Consider the following 5,105-nt stretch of genomic DNA (forward strand, 5'->3'; position numbering starts at 1 on the left):
ATAATGTATTTAAAGAGGCCAACAAATTGTGTTTGCAAATAGTTATTATTCTTCAAAAACCTCAGAAACCAGGGCAATTCCCCTTTAATTGATGAGAAAGAAGACCAAAGGCAAGAAAAGGACGTATACCACAACATACTCTGGAAAATTCTTAAAAAGATGGGAATACCAGACCTCCTGACCTGCCTCTTGAGAAATCTGTATGCAGGTCAGGAAGCAACAGTTAAAACTGGACATAGAACAGACTGGTTCCAAATAGGGAAAGGAGTACATAAAGGCTGTATATTGTCACCCTGCTTATTTAACTTATATGCAGAATACATCATGAGAAACACTGGACTGGATGAAGCACAAGCTGGAATCAAGATTGTTGGGAGAAATATCAATAACCTCAGATATGGAGATGACACCACCCTTATGGCAGAAAGCAAAGAAGAACTAAAGAGCCTCTCGATGAAAGTGAAAGAGGAGAGTGAAAAATTTGGCTTAAAACTCAACATTCAGAAAACTAAGATCATGGCATCCGGTCCCATCATTCATGGCAAATAGATGGGGCAACAGTGGAAACAGTGGCTGACTTTATTTTGGGGGGCTCCAAAATCACTGAAGATGGTGATTTCAGCCATGAAATTAAAAGACACTTACTCCTTGGAAGAAAAGTTATGACCAAACTAGACAGTATATTAAAAAGCAGAGACATTACTTTGCCAACAAAGGTCCATCTAGTCAAAGCAATGGTTTTTCAAGTAGTCATGTATGGATGAGAGAGTTGGACTATAAAGAAAGCTTGAGTGCTGAACTGTAGTGTCGGAGAAGACTCTTGAGAGTCCCTTGGACTGCAAGGAGATCCAACCAGTTCATCCTAAAGGAAATCAGTCCTGAGAATGAGGAAGGTGGCTCAACTTCCTTTCTTCCTTCCTCCCTTATTTCTGTTTCTTCCTTTCTTTTACATCTTTTTAACTCGATCACAGCTATCCTTTGCATACAATGTCTATTGTGGGTTACACTGGATGTTCTCTGGACTTCAGTGCAGAAAACTTGGGCTCTAGCCCAAGTTTATTTCACTCAGTAGTTGAATTTGACAAATCACTTTACTTCAGAGCTTAATGGTTAAGAACATGGGCTTAGAACTAGTCTATCTGTATTCTAATAGTCATCTCTACTACTTACTAGCTGTATGACCTTATATAAGTTGTTTAGACTCTCCAAACTTCAGTTATCCACAAGTTAAAAAGAAAAAAAGAGGTTCACAATGGTGTCTACTTCATAAGGTTGACATGGGAATTTAGTGATTTATTGTAGGCTCACCTTGATTTATTGAGCTTTACTTTATGGCACTCTGCTGATATTAAGTTTTTTTACAAGTTGAAGGTTTGTGGCAACTCTGCATCAAGGAAGTCTATCAGAAGCCTTTTTCCAATAGCACTTGATAACTTGTGTCTCAAAAATTTGGTAATTCTTGCAATATTTCAACTGTTTCCATTATTTGTTGTGGTGATCTGTGATCTTTGATGTTACAGTTGCAAAGATTATGAAGAGATTATTATCACTGAAGGCTCAGTGATGATTAATGTTTTTTAGCAATAAAATATTTTGAAGTAAGGTAGGTATATTGTTTTTAAAGACATGATGCTATTATACACTAAATAGACTACAGTGAAGTGTGCACATAACTTTTATCTGCACCAAGAAACCAAAAAATGCATGTGACTTGCTTTATAGTGAAAACAATAAAATATTTGTTTTATTGTAGTGATCTTGACCTGAACCACAATATCTCTGAGGTATGCATGCCTGTGATGTGAAGCACTGAAACCAATGCCTACTGTATTAGGCTTATGAAAATTCCTTATTATTATCTGTACAATAGGGTAAGTGTATTGCTTACACATTCCTATCAGAACTAACACCTTGGAAGTCTTTTAGATTCTCTCTGCAGTGAGTTTCTTACTTTTTCTATTCCCTTCCCCTATCCATCCCACTTCATTCATCTTTCAAGTTTCACAACTTTTCTTCTTGAAAGGAATTACAATTCTGTCCAAACATGCCACAGTTAGTTAAGTCACACAACTACTCTTTGCTAGGAATCTGGTTCTTGAAATCAGATATCAAGTCATAGTATGATTATATCCATGATATATGTTCCCACCCAGGAAGGAGATTCCAGGAACCTTGATTTGGGACAGGTTTAGCACAAGTGTCCATCTGTATCATCACTCCAGAGAATGAGCATGACTGTACATCCCAGGAGGCACTAGTGGTAAAGAGCCCGCTTGCCAAAGCAGGAGCCATAAGAGACTCGGGTTTGATCCCTGGGTCAGTAAGATGCCCTGGAGGAGGAAATGGCAACCCATTCCAATATTCTTGCCTGGAGAATCCCATGGACGAGGAACATGGCAAGCTATCACGCATAGGGTCACAAAGAGTTGGACACAACTGAAGTGACTTAACAGCACTGTACATTGCACAGGGCAATGGGAACACATAGAATGTAGCCACCCAGGCCAACAGCCAAGGTCAAGTGCCCCAAGGCAGCACAGCGTGGTACAAAGAAGTCAGTCTGGAGAGAGGAAACTCAGGTTATGTTCCAGCTTTGTGTTAATGTACGTGAGATCTGGGGATTTGTGGATAGCCGAGGCTCAATTTTCTCAGATGCTTTTTTTTTTCTGGCTGTGCTGGGTCTTTGTTGCTACTGTGGGGGCTTTCTCTAGGTGTAGTAAGCAGGTTTCTCATTGGGATGGCTTTTCTTGTTGTGGAGCACAGGTTCTAGGCATGTGGTCTCAGTAGTTGTAGCCCACGGGCTTAGTTCCTCTGTGGCATGTGAGATCTTCCTTGACCAGGGATCAAACTTGTGTCCTCCGCATTAACAGGAGGATTCTTATCCCCTGAACCACCAGATAATTTCTCAGCTATTATTAAATGTCGATAACAAAAATGACTTTGTTGTTTGCCTTAAAATGGGAGAAAATGATAGCAAATGAAGCAACAGACAAACAATTAATCTCAAAAATTTACAAGCAACTTCTGCAGCTGAATTCCAGAAAAATAAACGACCCAATCAAAAAATGGGCCAAAGAACTAAACAGACATTTCTCCAAAGAAGACATACAGATGGCTAACAAACACATGAAAAGATGCTCAACATCACTCATTATTAGAGAAATGCAAATCAAAACCACAATGAGGTATCATTTCACACCAGTCAGAATGGCTGCTATCCAAAAGTCTACAAGCAATAAATGCTGGAGAGGGTGTGGAGAAAAGGCAACCCTCTTACACTGTTGGTGGGAATGCAAACTAGTACAGCCACTATGGAGAACAGTGTGGAGATTCCTTAAAAAACTGGGAATAGAACTGCCATATGACCCAGCAATCCCACTGCTGGGCATACACACCGAGGAAACCAGAATTGAAAGAGACGCGTGTACCCCAATGTTCATCGCAGCACTGTTTACAATAGCCAGGACATGGAAGCAACCTAGATGTCCATCAGCAGACAAATGGATAAGGAAGCTGTGGTACATATACACAATGGAATATTACTCAGCCATTAAAAAAAATACATTTGAATCGGTTCTACTGAGATGGATGAAACTGGAGCCCATTATACAGAGTGAAGTAAGCCAGAAAGAAAAACAACAATACAGTATACTAATGCATATATATGGAATTTGAAAGATGGTAACGATAACCCTATATGTGAGACAGAATAAGAGACACAGATGCATAGAACAATTTTATGGACTCTGAGGGAGAAGGTGAGGGTGGGACGTTCTGGGAGAATAGCATTGAAACATGTATATTATCATATGTGAAACAGAACACCATTCCATGTTCGATGCATGAGACAAGGGCTCAGGGCCGGGGCAATGGGATGACCCAGAGGGATGGGATGGGGAGGGAGGTGGGTGGGGGGTCCAGGAAGGGGAACACATGTAAACCCATGGCTGATTCATGTCAATGTATGGCAAAAACTATTACAATATTATAAAGTAATTAGCCCCCAACTAAAATAAATAAATTTATTAAAAAAAAAATTGAAGGAGCAATGATACAGTGTAGAGAAAACAAGGAAACTAATACTTTGTCAAGTATACAGGCTCTACAAATGTTCATCACATAATTAATCTTATTAGAACTTCAGCACATGGAAAACCTCAAATTCCCGAGTCTTCCTTAAAAGATACGAACTTCATTTTATTTTTTTTTCTTGTCTCTTTGATGTTATTTTTTTAGTTTTCACTATTTTTTTGGCTAAGCAATACATTCAAGTACCTCAAAAAGCATTTAAACAAAGAAAACACACAAAAAGTTAGGACAGTGAAATATCTTCCTTCCCCATTCCCAAATTCCAATTTGGAATTCTGTTACTAGGATTTGTTGTTACTAGGTTTGTTATGTGTGTGTGTGTGTGTGTGTGTGTGAGCTATCAGAGCTCGTGGGTACATACATAGGCAAAGACATTTATACATTTCAAAATAAAGCTTTGCACAGTGGCAGTATCATAGCCAATGAGTTTTATCTGAGGTGTGATTATTGCTAACTGAAAACTTTTCTCAAAATACATTCTCTGCCCTCCCCCTTTTTAACCATAAATGATGATACACTACATACATTGTTCTGTATTTTGCTTTTTTGCTTAGAGAAACTTCCGTATCAGTACATTAAAAGCTTTCTCATTTCTTTGAAAGTACCCATATCTCTACTGTGTGTTTGCCAACAGAGGGTGTTATCAAATCTTGCAGGTTTTGCCAATTTGAGAGGTGAAAATGCTCAGTACAGTCTCAAGTTTTCTATGTGTGTTTAACAATTTAGTTCCTAAATGGACTAACAGGAGCTATTTATTATTTCTTTTTTAAAAATTATCTCATTTGAAGTTATTATCTTTTTTCTTATTAATTTTAGAGGTTTCTTTATGTGTTAGGGAGATTAACCTTCTGTCTGTGATATGATTTGAGAAGTACTTTTTCTCAATTTATCATTTGTCTTTTGAAATTGTCTGTGGCATATGTGAGGCTTCCCTGGTAGATCAGCTGGTGAAGAATCCACCTGCAATGCAGGAAACCCCTGGGTTGAGAAGGGATAAGCTACCCACTCCAGTATTC

At 38.6% G+C, this 5,105-nt stretch overlaps 1 non-coding gene across 1 annotated transcript; it reads left to right on the forward strand.

Moving 5' to 3' along the window:
- Positions 1 to 4,482: 4,482 nt before the first annotated feature.
- Positions 4,483 to 4,619, forward strand: LOC145521526 (U4 spliceosomal RNA). The gene has a single exon (XR_014065448.1). It is a non-coding gene; the product is annotated as a U4 spliceosomal RNA (small nuclear RNA).
- The last annotated feature ends 486 nt before the right edge of the window (positions 4,620 to 5,105 follow it).

Source organism: Giraffa tippelskirchi, chromosome 1, assembly GCF_054371585.1.
Source record: "Giraffa tippelskirchi isolate mGirTip1 chromosome 1, T2T-mGirTip1v1.2.pri, whole genome shotgun sequence".
Taxonomy (NCBI): domain Eukaryota; kingdom Metazoa; phylum Chordata; class Mammalia; order Artiodactyla; family Giraffidae; genus Giraffa; species Giraffa tippelskirchi.